This window comes from Anser brachyrhynchus (assembly GCF_964034855.1).
Source record: "Anser brachyrhynchus genome assembly, chromosome: 4".
Classification (NCBI taxonomy): Eukaryota; Metazoa; Chordata; class Aves; order Anseriformes; family Anatidae; genus Anser; species Anser brachyrhynchus.
Window position 1 is genome coordinate 41,679,425 of NC_137698.1, and position 16,500 is coordinate 41,695,924.

The 16,500-nt window shown below is 40.3% G+C and overlaps 1 long non-coding RNA gene across 1 annotated transcript; it reads right to left on the reverse strand.

The window, feature by feature from the left end:
• Positions 1 to 5,683: 5,683 nt before the first annotated feature.
• LOC308194087 lies at positions 5,684 to 13,839 on the reverse strand. The gene is made up of 3 exons (XR_013950249.1): positions 13,341 to 13,839; positions 12,573 to 12,726; positions 5,684 to 5,751 (listed from the first exon to the last, which is right to left on the reverse strand). It is a non-coding gene; the product is annotated as an uncharacterized lncRNA (long non-coding RNA).
• Between the last annotated feature and the right edge of the window lie 2,661 nt (positions 13,840 to 16,500).

Sequence of the window (16,500 nt, forward strand, 5' to 3'; positions counted from 1 at the left end):
ATACCATGTGTACTCTAATTATTAACATAATTCAAACTTTAAGAGCTCCTCAATTAAAGTCATAAGAAAGGGAGGATTGGCTCAAACCAAGTTAATCATAACTTCATTACTGTCAAAATATCCAATGACCTGTCATTCCTGGATTTTTTTTTTTTCTAACCAAGAAAAAGTCCCTCCTTACATGTTTTGTGTCCAGAGCTGAGGGCTACTGTGGGGAAGGTACATAGAATCACAGAAACACAAGGTTGGAAAGCACCTACAAGATCATCTAGTCCAACCGTCATCCTATCGCCAATACTACCCACTAAGCTACTAAATCATATCTCGCAGCACCTTGTCCAGGTGTTTCCACACCGCGAGGGACAGTGACTCCACCACCTCCCTGGGCAGGCTGTTCCAGTGCCTGACCACTCTTTGAGAGAAAAAGTTTTTCCTGGTATCTAATCTAAATCTCCCCAGGCACAACTTGTGGCCATTTCCTCGAGTCCTATCATTAGTGATCTGAGAGAAGAGGCCAACCCCCTCCCCATCACAAACTTCCTTCAGGAAGTTGAAGAGTGCAATGAGGTCTCCCTGAGCCTCCTCTTCTCCACACTAAACAATCCCAGCTCCCTCAGTTGCTCCTCATAAGACTTGTGCTCCAGACCCCTCACCAGTTTTGTTGCCCTTCTCTGGACATGTTCCAGGGCCTCGATGTCTTTCTTGCAGTGAGGGGCCCAAATCTGAACACAGTACTTGAGGTGCGGCCTCACCAACGCTGAGTACAGGGGGACAATCACCTCCCTGCTCCTGCTGGCTACACTATTTCTAATACAGGTCAGGATGCCATTGGCCTTCTTGGCCACCTGAGCACACTGCCAGCTCATGTGCAGCCGAGCATCGATCAACGCTCCCGGGTCCCTTTCCTCTTCACAGTCTTCCTGCCACTCTGCCCCAAGCCTGTAGTGTTGTATGGGCTTATTGTGGTCAAAGTGCAGGACCCGGCACTTGGCCTTGTTAAACCTCATCTCATTTGCCTCAGCCCAGCAGTCCAGCCTATCCAGATCCCTCTGAAGGGCCACCCTACCCTCAGGCAGATTGACACTACCTCCCAACTTGGTGTCGTCTGCAAGCTTACTGAGGGTACACTCAATCCCCTCATCTAGGTCATCAATACAGATATTCAACAAGATAGGCCCCAGTACCGACCCCTGGAGAACACTACTTGTAACGAGACGCCAGCTGGACTTAACTCCATTAACTACTACCCACTGGGCACGGCCCTCCAGCCAGTTCCTTACCCAGAGAACAGTATACCTGTCCAGGCCACAGGCAGCCAGTTTCAACAGGAGAATAGAGTGGGAGACTGTGTCAAAGGCTTTGCTGAAGTCTAAGTAGACTACATCAACAGCCTTTCCCTCATCTACCAGTCTGGTCACACGATTATAGAAGAAGATAAGGTTGGACAAGCACGACCTGCCTTTCATGAACCCATGCTGTCTCGGCCTGAATGCCACACAAGTGCCATGTGGTCTCACCCAAGATGATTTGCACTATAACTTTCCCTGGAACCGAGGTCAGGCTGACAGACCTGTCATTCCCTGGGTCCTCCTTACGGCCCTTCTTGTAGACGGGAGTCACACTGGAAAGCCTCCAAATCCTCTGGGACCTCTCCAGATAACCAGGAACACTGATAGATGGTGGAAAGCGGCTTGGCAATTACGTCTGCCAGCTCCCTCAGCACCCTAGGGTGGAGTTCGTCTGGTTCCATGGACTTGAGACATTCCAGATGGAGGAGCAGGTCTTTAACTGTCTCTTCTTGGATCATAGGGGGTGATTCTCTACGTGAATCACAGGGGATGTCCACGTCAGGGTGTAAAGTACCCTGAGTATAACTGATCCAACTACCAAAGACAGATGTTAAGAGGGTGTTGAGAACCTCAGCCTTATTATTATCCTCAGTGATCACATTTCCTGCTGCATCAATTACAGGATGGAAATTTTCCGTGGTTCTTCTTTTGCTGTTAATATATTTGCAAAAGGATTTCTTGTTCTCTTTTACTGCAGTGGCCAATCTGAGTTCAAGCTGGGCTTTTGCCTTTCTAACTTCCTCTCTGCATATCTTAGCAACTTCCTTGTAGTTGCCCCAAGTAGCCTGTCCCTTCTTCCATCAGGCGTAGACTCTCTTTTTCTCCTGGAGTCTCAACAAAAGTTCCCAGTTCATCCATGTCAGTCTTCTTCCCCTCTGGCTCGCCTTATGGGACTCAGGAACATCCTGCTCCTGTGCCGTTAAGATTTCCTTCTTGAGGAGAATCCAGGCTTCCTAGACCCCTTTGCCCTTCAGGAGTGACTCCCAAGGGACCCCTGCAACAAGTGTCCTGAATAGGTGAAAGTCCGCCCTCCAGAAGTTCAAGAGAGCAGTTTTGCTAGTTACCCTTCTGACATCACCAAGGGTAGAAAACTCTACAAATTCTTGGTCACTCTGCCCAAGACAGTCCCCAACTTTCACATCTCTCACCAGTCCTTCTCTGTTAGTGAAGAGCAGATCTAGTGGGGCACCTCCCCTGGTAGGCTCTTGAACCAGCTGTGTCAGGAAGCTATCTTCCACACACTTTAGAAACCTCCTGGACTGGTTCGTCTGCGCAGTGTTATACTTCCAGCATATATCAGGGAAGTTGAAGTCTCCCATGAGAACAAGTGCTGTCGATCATGTAACTTTTGCAAGCTGCTCATAGAAAGCCTCATACATCTCTTCATCTATAACAGACCCCCACCAAGACGTCACCCACCCTTACCCCTGATCCTTACCCACAGACACTCAACTTTATCATTTGCAACTGCAAGCTCTTCAACATCAAAACACTCTTTAATATAAGGAGCCACACCATCACCCTTTCTTCCTTGTGTACCCCTTCTGAAGATCTTGTGGCTGTCCATCACAGTACTCCAGTCATGGGAGTGATCCCACCACGTTTCAGTTATTGCAACTAGGTCGTAGTTAACCTGTCGCACAATTGCTTCTAGCTCCTCCTGTTTATTGCCAATGCTGCGTGCATTGGTGTAGATGCACTTCAGATGAGACATCTGCCTCACCCCCAGCTTCAGCATTGTTCCCCTAGGCACTCTGGTGAACACTTTTTTACCCCCTTCCCCAGTCATAGCTAGTTTAAAGCTCTCTCGACGAGTCCTGCTAGCTCCTGCACTACAATTCGTTTCCCCCTTTGAGACAGGTGAGTTCCATCTATTGACAACAGGCCAGGAGTTGAGTAAACTGCCCCATGGTCAACGAACCTAAAGTTCCTTCCTGTTCCTGTCCAGCCTCTCAGCCCGTTATTCATTACCTGTGTTCTCCTAGCCCACTCTGTGTCCTTCACCTCCCTAGAAGGAACAGAACAAAACACAACTTGCGCTCCCGCTCCTCGAACTATTCGTCCTAAACCCCTGAAATCTCTCCATAGTTCACAGGCTTCTCTGAGCAATTTCATCACTGCCTGCCTGAACTACAAGTAAGGGGTAGTAATCAGTGGAGTGAACCAGCTCTGGCAGTTTTCTAGTTATATCCCTGACCCAGGCTCCAGGTAGGCAGTACACTTCTCTACGGCTTAGGCTTGGTCTGCAAATGGGGCCCTCTGTTCCTCTGAGAAGGGAGTCACCTACCATAACCACCCTTCTTTCTTTCCTGCCAGAGGCAGTCTGAATGCGTGGAGTTGACTGCCTCTTCCTTGGTAACCTCTTTGGGGAACCTCCTTGTGCCTCCCCACTGACCTCCCCTTCAATGTCCAATGCTACAATCCTACTGCTTAGGGGGACCTGAAGACGTGAGGGAAGCAGACAGGGGGTTTGCCCACGATGCCGAACAGGGACCCTCTCCTAACCCTCCCCATCCCTCAGGGTCCCCCTCCGCTGCCCAACAGGGACAGAGCAGGGGGCCCACCACCAGTTGTGGGGTATCTCCCTGTCACCTTTCCCTCTTGCACGCCAGGGAGCTACTACACCAGCCAATCTCCCGCTCACAGCCCCTGATGGCCCTCAGTCTCTCAACCTCCTCTTTCAGCTCTGCCACCACGCTGACCAGACCTTCCACCTGCTTGCACCTCACACAGGTGGAATACCTGCCACCCTGCCCCGGCAGCAGCAGGCTCTGGCACTCCCTGCATCCAGAGACCTGTACAGCCACGGTTTTGGACAGACTCTCTATTTGGGTTGCCACAGTCTTTTGGGGGCAAGCTCTCTGCCTGGTAGAGACCATGGCAAAAACTGTGGTCACAGAGACTGCCAGTAGATAGGATGGACTCAAAAGGGAAGAGGGACAGAACTCCCATGCCCCGCCGCATGAGCTCCCACACCCACCACCACAGCACGCTGCGGATGGCTATACAATGTGCTGGGCGCCCCTCCCCGTGCCTGGTGGGCAGCGACGAATGGCCGCCTACACAGAGGCTGTTTCTAGGCAGAGGCCGTGGGTGCAGCTGCCGTTGCCCTGGGACGCCCACCCCCTGTCAGCCCCTGAGAGCCGGCGGGCGCGACCTGGTCGCACTGCTGCCCTGGGACAGCCCTGGTGAAGCAAAGGCCCGAGTTCCCCGCCTGTAACTCATAGGCAGGCGCTGCGGCTGTGCCGGATGTGAGGTGGCCAACCTTGACTACTGCGGGATGGTTCCCGCTTTCAGCCGTTTTAAACCTCTAAAAAGCTGAAGCAGAGCCTCAGAAAATTCCAAAACACTAGTGCTTGTTCCTCTCCACATAAATCGTTAGTAAGGGGGAAAGATTTATACGATTTGAAGAGAAACCAGAGTATGCTGCACTCAACCTCCCCCATCCTCAGTCCCTACTGCCAGTGCAACCAAAGTATTTTCTCAGTGTTTTACAATAAAGACTGATAATATATAGACAAGAAAACTGATAATTGTCCTGAAGTTCATGAATCTGTGTCATGGCACTAAGCTAACACACATAATCAGCTCATTCAGATGAACTGATAACTATCAAAAGCTTTTCATAGGCGTAAGTGAATGAAGAATTTGGTAAGGCTGTGTAGGTACTTGCCATTTCTAACCTTTCTGTATCAGTTTTTAGAGTTCTTCCCTCTCCCATATGAGTTCAAATAACAGGAACAAATACAGCACAATCTAAAAAAAAATAAAATAAAAAAAATTCTATTGGTAGAGGATAGACTTGCTATTGTCCAGAACAGGACAAATAGGCACAACTTCCCAGATCTGCCTGTATTCCAGATAGGTTGATAAGATTCCATATTTTAATACTTTTCAGAAGTATTTCCAGCACATCAAAAAGACCATATGGAAGACCTTTTAGCCAGGCGGAACCATTCAGATTTACACTGATTCACCCCAAGGTGAATATTAAAGTTACTTGGTAAATCCTTGTTAAAGAAAAGATTGCATAGCTACGATAAAGACCTTAAGTATTGTATGTACTTGATAGTAACCTATTTGACAATATGAGACTGCCTACCAAATAAATGAAAAACAACTTGATGCAAAGAAAACACTTTTTTTCTTGATATAGCTATTTAGATATATTGTTAGTTGTTTTTATTAAAAAATATTCTTTGATATTTAAAATAAATGTGTATAATTTTACTGTTAGTCATTTTTTCCTGGCATAATTTATTTCTTCCTAATATCACTGTAAAAGTTATTTTGAAGTCAGCATTTCTAAATATTGCTAATAATAAGGGGTTTACCTTTATCCATGAATAATTGACTTGTACTTAGACTCAGCATCTAGCCCAAAGTATGTCTGTTACTTCATCTGAAAGAACAAAACCCGTAATAATGAATGGCATGCAATATTGTTCACATTAAGGTAAAATATATAAAATTAAACATATTTAAATAAACATATTACATTTATTAGCTTCCAGAACTTCTTTGTTCTTAGTTCATTTAATAAAGTGATTAAAAATTGTGCCGTATGTATTTTGAATTGAGCATCATTAGCTGAGTTGCTTTTCCAGGGACTTTAAACCACCACTTCCCTGTGAAGCAATATTCATTACAAATTTGATCCACTGCAGTAAAAAGTATTTTGTCCAGTCCCATTGAACATTTCTAGCACTTAGTATTATTTCAATATGGCTACCTTAGCATACTGATGCTTTCAACTAACTCTTTTTCTCTCTATTTATATGCAAAAAGAAATAATAATGGCATCCTAAGTATTTCCTTAATTTTAAAGACAGATTTAGAGTATTTCATTTGAGTAGTATCTGGCCAATGGAAAGTCCATCAAACCATTATTTTGAGATGAACAAGCAGCAATGGCACAAACAGCAATAGTGCAGTTGTCTGTTTAAAAAAAAAAATCAGGAGATGGTAGTCCATTTTAAAGGAAGAGGAAAGACTAGGCGTTACCGTATTTGAAAATAAAACTTAAACTAAATGTTTGTTCTATTCTTGTTATCAGTGTATTCAATCAAAGAATACCACAGAAAATATGATGGTTGATTATAGATTACACAGAGACTGTGTTGGGGAATAGGCTAAATATGCCATTCTCCTGAAATACAGTCAAAGAAAAAATTTCCTCACTGATGAATGAAAATGTTGAAAAGTTCATCAATCCTTCATGGACAATGTTGGTTAATAAGGATGTTTCCTGTTGTCAGCTATACTTGGCTCAAAGTTAAAACAGATTTAAAAAATCTTGTAAGGTGGTTTTTACCCTGCTGGGCAGCAGAACTCCACCACAACTGCTCTCTCACTCCCCCTCCTGAAAGAAAAGGGGAAGAAAATACAGTGAAAAAGGCTCAGGGGTTGAGATAAGGACAGGGAGATCACTCACGAAGTATCATCATGGGTGAAACAGACTCAGCATAGGGAGATTAATATAATTTATTGCCTATCATCAGCAAACTGAAATGATGAGAAACTAAAAGCAAACCGAAAGCACCTTCCCCCATCCACCCTCTTCTACGTCCTGCCTTTGAGCAGTGCAGGGGAAAGGGGAATGGGAGCTGCAGTCAGTCCCTAATGCTTTGTCTCTGCCACTCCTTCATGGCCACTCTCTGCCCCTGCTCCAGCACGGGTCCCCCATGGGTGGCAGCTCCCCCCAGACCCCCTGCTCCTCGTGGGCTCCTCTCCACGGGCTGCAGCTCCGGCCTGGGGCCTGCTCCTGCGGGGGCTCTCCATGGGCTGCAGCGTGGAGATCTGCTCCATGTGGAACCCATGGGCTGCAGGGGGACAGCCTGCTCCACCAGGGGCCCTTCCACAGGCCGCAGGGGAACTTGTGCTGTGTGCCTGGAGCACCTCCTGCCCTCCTCCTGCACTGCCCTTGGGGTCTGCAGGGCTGGTTCTTACTCCTCACTCTCCCAGCTGCTGTTGTGCAGCAGTTTTTTTTTCCCTTTCTTCAATCTGCTCTCCCAGAGGCCCAACCAGCATTGCTCACTGGCCTGGCTCTGGCCAGCAGTGGGTCCCTTTTGGAGCCGGCTGGAGCTGGCTCTGATCTGACATGGGGCAGCTGCTGGGCTCTGCTCACAGAGGCCACCCCCTGCAGTCCCCTGCTACCAAACCCTTGCCACATAAACTCAATACAGAATTCCCTTTTAAAATTCCTAGTTTAGGAGAAATTTCTGTATTTGAAATGGCAAAATCTCTAATTATGAAAGTCTCTTAATTATTAGTTTTTAGAAGGAATTACAGGGATGTACTGTACCGCTCAAAGAGTAACAGATCTACAGTTCCCCTGAGATAACTGGGAACAGCACAGTTCCTCTCCAGGCATCCAAATAGGTGCCAGAAGTAAGCAAATGATGCATCCAATTCCTCCACAGCATGCCTGGCATTTGATATCATGGCTCATGGAGCCCATCTCTCTAATGTCCTTGGAGCAATATGCTAGTGTGAGGGAGGGAAGTGAGAAGAATCTGTGGCTTAGATTATAACTTTTTTTTCTCATGCAAGAAAGAAAGAGTAACTCATGTTGTCCTTCTAGATCTTTATACCATGAAAATACTGTCCTTTATTTTATATTTACTGTTTACCTTAAAGTCAGCTACTGTTACTGTCTGGTATGCAGAAACAACTGACAAATGCTGACTTTGCAATGACTTCTGATAGAACTTCATAGTTGAGCCCACAGTGTGTGCTCAATAAGCTGAACATTCCCTTCTGTTTTCGTTAGATATGCCCCTAATTTTGCTACTTCTGGAGCAAATACTTTTAACATGCAGCCACACTAAGTCTAATAGAGAATCTCACCTCTAAAAGCATCTCACCAAGAACAATAGGACTCGGTGTGAGGCACAAAAGGGCTTCAATGGAGAGCCTCTACCTAATGGAAATGAAAATAAACCTTAAAAGTTTCTGTAATGAAACTACTATGAACCTATTTTATTTTTGAGGCTGACCCTTGGATATTACAAAAACAACCAAAAAACTTTTTGCAGATCACCAATAAAGGAAAAGATATACAAAACGAATCATGAAATCATCCCTTGAACTAAGTTATTAATCGGACATTCATCGGACACGTTATACATGAAATGTGATAAATAATAAAAGGCAAAAATCTGTTTAAATAGTATTTTCAAGGATCAATTACAAGGCTCAGAATAAAAGAATGAGGAATTTACTGCAATTTATTGTTTGAAGAGTAATCATGAGATTTCCATTTTTAATACAATTTTACATTTTTAAATGGAAAAAAAAAACAGATTTTGTTCAATTAAATGAAATGCTTAAAATATTTGATCACTCAAAATATCTCACTGCCAGTAAACAAAATGTTTCATATCAGCTTTGGTTTTTATATTTGTAAGCAAAGGAACCATAACATTTCATATAAAAAATAAAAAACTGCAAAAAAAAATGTTTTTTGAAATGGAAAATCCTACTGCTCCTTTCTGAAAAGTTAAAACGGAGCACTCTCATTTTTAAATGAAATTCTTTTGTTATTGTCATGTTTCCACAAAATATTTCTCTTGAAATGAATTAGCATTTTCTAACTGAAAAACACTCCACCAGAAAATATTTTGGCCAGCTCTACTCAAAACGACAAGCAAGAAAACCTTCTAACTAATAGAAAACCTTCTATTTAACAAGGATTGCCATCAAGTCAGATCACTGTAGTGTGCTACATCAAGCAGCTAGCTGTACTGTAGCTGAGCCAGACTTCCCATCCACTGTCTTCCTTCTGCTCATTACCTGTCATATTAGTGCCCTCCCCCCACTCTCTTTGTCACCAAAAGATAAGGCACTGGAAGAGGCTTAAGATGAACAGCATCAAACTGAGGCAGTCAGAAGAGGGGTTTGGCAGGGAGAAGCATCCTTCTTCTTCCCCAAGAAGGGGACTTGACCTATTGAGGTGTTTGCTGTTCTACCAGCTGAGTTGACAAGTGTGGAAGAACTTGGCATATGTACCACTATCAAATAGCCAATAGAAATCAGAAAACACTGTAAACTAGCAATACATGATAAAAAGAAATGAAAACAAAACAAAACACAAACAAACAAAAAACACATTAACATAGAACAGACACCAGACTGCAGGCTATTAAGTCCCAGAAGAGAATATAATTCTGCAGCTTCTAAAGAGAGGTAAGAAGCCTATTCAGTTCCAAACTCATGAAGTCTTAGGACTACATTTAAATCTGCTTTAAAAGAATATAAATACATTGATTTGGTCTGGCATTAACTTTTAAACTGTGCTATTCAAAGAAGGCATTAGACACACAGTTCCCTTTAGGAGGAGGTGAGCATTTTCATGCTCATACTGAGTGAGGATCTCACCACTACAAGGTAGGCTACAAATGTCCAAAAACTGTCTTCTAATTTTACTCAGCAAAAATAAAACAATGTTTTCCTTTAAAACTTGTATTTTGAAGTACATCCTGTAAAGAATATCTCCATTCAGCTTTCACAACTTTTGGTCATATTTTTTCTTTCTTAACTTTCACTACGCTTAATAGTGACATTAAAAGCAAAGGACCTTTAGCTGAAACAGAGATAAATGTTAAAACCTAGACAGTTGTCTCCTTCATCCATTGTTCTGGAAATAACTGAAATATATTTAAGACTTGAAGCCCAAAGTTTTATATCCAAGTACATTTAAACTAGAAATCATTGGAAACACTAATTAGCAGCAGCTTCAAACCTGTGCTAACCCCACTTTATGACATATCATCCCCTTACTATTAAAATTAATCATATGACAACTCAGCAATCCAGTGTTCATGTCTCTGTGTGACGTATCTGTTGACTTACTGTTACTTCACGTTTCTTATAAGTTCAAGCAGTTTTGTCTCCCTAATGCAAAATCTTGTAACAGGGAAGTTTGCATCTTTTTTATGTAGTCATTAAGGCTGTAAGGAAATTTTTTACCAATCCTTTTTATTTATTTCTCTTCTGTGCATTGTAGCAAACCCTTCCAAATTTTATGAATTAATCATTTGCCCATAAAGTTAAAACATAAACAAACAAAAAGAGAACAAAAAAGAAAAAAAAAAAAACAAAAACAAAAACAGCAACATCTACCAGTGACCTAATAATAAGTTGCTTTCAGCAGAATCAGAGTACAAGTTCACTGATGTATCTCTGACTGCCTAATTAAACCGTGGACAGTGAACTCTAGGCTATAACTCTGTTCCTTATGGAGTAACAATTCATCATTTTGCCAGGCAGCTTCTCTTGTCAGGAAAAGATTTTGTCATACATAACATGCCAGTTTTTGTTCCTATAGGTGACTTTTAATTGAACCATAATCCCATCACTGCCCAAATAAGAGAGGACTAAAGTTATAAATCTTAAATCCAGATGTACAGCACTTACGATTTTGGAAGTCTGTGAATGTTTCAGGAGCTGATGGAAATGAGCTGCTATGAAATTGTACATGCCACAGTATATAGGCACAGTAGTTATTTATGCAGATTTACAAGAAGAGAATAAATGCAACGGGTGGTGTAATAAGCCACCTGATGAGCACATGTTATAATGAATGCTACTAGACTGGTTATAACTTCTTTAAAGTATTTGAGTTTATATCCTTGCAGATCTCATAAACTGAGAAATGCTTCAGTAATTTCTAACAACTGAGTACAATGATAGGTAATTTGCAGTTAGTATGAGCTTTTTATGGCTACTGCAATTAGTAAGCTAGCACAAGCAGAAATCTTGAATAATAGCTCAGCTCTCAGATATCAAAAACTTGTAAAATTAGGGAATATATTAAAAATTTCTAGATAAATAAATGAAGGCAAAAGACAAATTAATAGTCAAAAGCCATGAAAATATTTCATTTAACAATATAGAGACTTTCCCAGCTTGTATATTTTATCAAAGCAGTATAGTATCACTCAAGGTCTCATCCTACCATGAGCATGGCTATTCATGGCAAAAACCCTGTGGATGTATGGAAGCTGAGTAAGAGGATAAATGTTTCTCTCCCCACAAAAGACCACCTGCTTTCACTGTGAATAAACTATTTTGCACAAGATCATATTACGTATTACAAAATAATGCATAGGCTTGTCAAGTTCATAAGCTTCTCATAAGTTACTTCTACTTTTAAAGAAAGCAAAACCCATGCTGTTAGTAAGCTGCATTTACCAGTAAGGACTTTGCCCATTTTTCTTTTCTATCTGTTCCAAGGCACCAGAATTTTGCAAAAAGTCATTTAAACAAAATCTTTGCGAGGTACATACTGATGAATCTTTAAAAAGCACGTTCCTGATCAAGCTCAGAATGATATCCCAAAGTAGGTCTTCCTGATATTAATAGACATGAAGAGAGATACTACCTTCCAGCCTTCATTTTTCTGAGACAGCCCCACAGGTCTCAAAGTTACAGGGGCACTTTGCCCCCCTTCCCACACAAGCTTCAGTTTTATATCGTATTTTCCTTTACCCAACTGAATTTCCATACTGTTTATTTGGATGAAGCACCGGCTTCATTTGCTATTCCAATTGCATTCACATCCACCATGGTTTCGAAAGACAATGACTTACCTCCCAAACATACCACCAGCACAAATCCTTCATATCTAAATTTTAATCACTGATCTGGCCCTGATAAGGCCAACTGACCAAAGGGGTATCTAACTCATAATATGCAAAGATATTATAGAATTAATTCCTCTGGGATGTCATTAGATACCAGGTACATCAGCTTATGGGGGTCTGTCATTTCCTCATTTTACATCATTATACCCTTATTTTTGGTATAATGAAAATTTTCACTTTAATATATATATATATTTATTGGTATTGTACAATTAGTACAATTGCTCTAGGGAAGCATTTGACAAGTGCATCGTGAAGCCACAGTATCTTTCTGAATCTTTTTCTGTAATATTTTAGATCTTTCTAGCCCATCCCTCTTCATATTGCAGAAACCGTTTTCATACACTTATAGAAGTTAACTTTCAGCTATTTAGTTATCCCAATAAAATGTTATAGAACAATTTGGAATTAGCAATCAGTGTAGAAAACAGTAGTTTCATTATATTTAGTCTTTTTAATTTGAATTATATACAAACGCATAATGAGGATAAGGCTGACTTTAAAGATCATTTCTACCTTGAACTATATCAGTGTAAAATTGGTTAAAAAGAATCCGAAATTAACTTCACCTACTTACTTGTCTTCTGCATGGCTGTATTTACAGAAGGTAGTATCTAAAAGTATTCTGCTTTTCCGGTTTGAAGTCTTCAGCTCAAAAAGTCATCCTACACACAGCTTACGTGGTACTCGATAGGTGATGAAATATTGCTATGTTTTTAATCTTCCTGAAACTGCAATTTTGAAATTAGAGACATTTATCAGTCCATTTAACCAACTATAAAGATATGAAAAAAAATGTTTAGTCAGTATTTCCAGAATTCAGTCACACAATCACAACATGTTCTTTCCAACCATTAACAGACAGCTTACCAGCTTTGTCACTTAATGCAGCTGAAATGCAATTGACAGAATGACAAATCTTTTTATGAGGAGTCTGAGTCATATCAGATTAGTCACACAGAGATGTTAGTAACATATAACCTGCAAAGATGTAACGTCTTTCTGATTTTATACTTTCCATGTTGCTATTCAGTCACTGCTGTACAGATACAGATAGAATGTCTTTTTGATTTTAAACTATTCCTGCCTCCACTTGCTCAGGGTTCTATAATTAGTTTTAAGATAGGTCAAAGAATTCACATAATATCTAAAGATGAACGTGTGAAAATGTATCTAGCAAAAACTAATTTACACAAATACTACACTATTTATTACGCACAAACTTTATTATGTGCAGAATTTTCTTTAGCTTGAATCTACAAATCAAACCTCAAAGGCAGGATGCTTGCAATATATGCTCCAGCTGGACTATTATATCTAGATTATACGAGAATCTTATTCATACCTGATCTCTCAGAGCTATTTGGTGCTCTCTGTTGGACTAATAATTTCAGTACGGGTTGCTTTGCTCCAGAACAAATCCATAAACCAACAAAAGAAAGCATAAAAACCACACCATGATCCATTTGTCCCACCAGCAGCTCTCAGATATGCAGTTAAAACAGTGTCAGTCTCAACGGTGTTGTAGCTTACTGGGGAATAAGTCTTTCTGGCTCCTCTGCATGCCATGACAAAGATACCAGCCTAAGTGCTAAAAGGAAACAAAGATTTTTGTTAGCTCAGTTTCAGAATAAAGAGTAAGAGCCCACCTAATGTTTCCTATTACTGAGCATAAAAAAAAAAAAACAAAAAAAAAACTTCATTTTTAAACACACAGGCACTCTCTATTAAACAGAAAGGAAATGGTAGAAAATGTTTAGAACATAAAGTGAAAAATTACATTATCGTGATTGTTATGATCTTAACAATGACTTAAGTATCTTTAATTAACTCACAGTCATGCCAGTCATGCTCAGAGCACTTCTTGGAAAGAAGCAGCACTACTGAAAATTATACATGTGAAAAATAGTGACTAGCATATAAGTACTTAACCCAAGAACTGCTTGGGCAGGCATTGCTTTAAGAGTATGCATAGGCCCACACTGACCAGAGCAAGCATCCCTGAAGCTGTTGTCAAGACCAAATCTGTGGTTATCCAGGTTGGGCTTGACCATGCCCTTGAGCCTCACGTGGGCTTTGCTCCCTACAAAGCACCCTGATGGACACAGCTTGTCCACAAGTAGTCTGCTGGATGCTTGTGCTGTAGCTTCCAGGCAGCAAATGGAGTTGAACCTCTCTGTCCTCTATTTGGAAGAATTATGGAAATGGTTACTTCAGAAGACTTACTGTGTTTAAAAACTGTAGAGATCAGAACAGTTCTGTGCTTAATATTATTTACTTACATATCTTTGCCACCTAAGGTGGTATTCTTTAAAGCCTTTTTTTTTTTTCCCCTCTGAAATGGCTGTCTTAAATGAAAAAAAAAAAATCAGAGTAACTTCTCTTATTCTGAAACAACCATATGAAAGAAGGATATTAGAATATCCTACTATGAAAATATCTTGGAAAACTAGTCACAAGTATTATTTTTCTATGTTTACTGGTATTAAAATTAATATTGTTTTCAACTGAATACCTATTTATCTTTTATCTATTAATATATTTATCTAGTAGCCAGATCACCTGATTATAGCGATTTATCTCCTAGTATTTTGAGCTATTCTTTTGCTGCTAATATTACAGCTTATGACATTGATATTGACCTTTTACAACTTTTTCCTACCTTTTTACAACTTTAACATCCCATGTACCTTAGTGACATACTTTGCATTGCAGAAGCATCCATTCATTCTTCCCATGCAGAATTCCTCTGAGCGGAGGTGCTGCTTCCAAATCTAGTGACACTTCCAAATGTTTGTGCAACATGCAGTCCATCACAGTTCTAATTTCTTTCTTGCAAATACAGGTCTTGCCTTTGCTATGGAGTTTGAGCTCTTATAAATTCATTTTTAAGAACTCCAGTTTGAAGTCCTAGATACTATTTTACAATGTCTTCTGGATACAGAGCACTTTGGATCCTCAGTCATGCCTACCACACTAGATGCCTGAAATCTACCTTTCATAAAATTCATAAAATTCATCAACCTCTGTGAGCTGAGTGATTTTGTAGTGTGTGTTTGGCGAACTTAAACTGCTTTTGAAGGGTGTTAATCCTGATTTTTTGCAGTAGTCTTTCTCTCTCCCTCAGTTGTTTATTCCCATATCTCAATCCTGCATTTTGGACCACAGCACCATAAAATAGCATAACCTTCAGCCTTGAATGATTGAATTCAATCACTGAATTCATCCTTTTCTTATGTGACGTGTAGCTTTCCTCAGCTCTCTAAAGTGTAAAGAAAAAAGTCAGGAGTTTCAAAAGCATTACTGTCATAAGCTGCATTTTTGGTGTTAACCACTACTGCAGATAAGAGTTGAAACACCTTTTAAATACCTGAAGAGATGGGTATTTTTCTCAACTTGCCATTGACCCATGCTTACTTCAATAAAACATCTAACCTTTACCTTATCTCGCCTATTAAGTAAAAAACAAAACAAAACAAAAAAAACCCACAACTTTAATGAGGGCTGTAATTTTATTCCCACTGAGGTATTTTGGGCCCTCTGAGTAGCGTGTTAAGTCTTGATGTCTGTTCATGGTCTCTTAAGCAATGTCTCTAAGATCTCAAGACAATCACAACTCTGGACTTTGAGGCTTTACCAAACCCACCCAAGCTGAAGGCAGAAGGTTTTACTGCCAATTCAAATTATTTTTCTGCTCCTATAATTCAAACCATAAATTGCTACATATCAGTGTAAACAACTACTGGTATTTGTTCATGAAATATAGGTGTCTCTAAAGTTAATTTGTATTTGTACAAAAACATTTATTTGTATGTGGATTTTAGGATAATGTTCTTGCTACTCTTCTTTTAAATTATTTATTAATTGTTTAGACGAGTAGTCTCATCTTCTCTTTATTCCCACAGAGGTAAGATAAGGGATGCACAAAATGCATTTGCCAATAACTAGTATTTATTTTGGCCTAAATGAAAGTGCATGTTGCCATTTATCCTTCTATATGGCATTACAAATTTAAATAATGATGTATGATAACAGTTATAAAAGGACACTGTCATCTTAAAGAAATGAAGCCAATTGCAGAGACTGCTGTAAATGACTTAGAGTTGAAGACAAGGCATCTATTTTTGCAGTCTTCTCTGGACTTCAACAAGTAAATTCTCAACACTAAGTTAAAATGACATTGAAAAGCATTTTAGGAATTGTTATTCCTAGTATTTATACTTAAATGCAACTTCAGTATCATTTTTAACCGTCCGTGAAACAGAAATATGTACTTGAAGCATAAGAGAATATTTGTTTTTCACTCTTTAAATCACATATACATACATATATAAAATCTCTGTGCAACATTAATTTAATCTTTTAATCTTTAATCTTTTAACATTATTTACACAAGTTATTGTTGTTAATTATTTACATTGTCTTCCAATTTCTTATGTTTATCTTCCCATCCATCTAATATTCTGTTGCTGTATTCATTTTCCTCATCAGTCCCTTTGACTGTG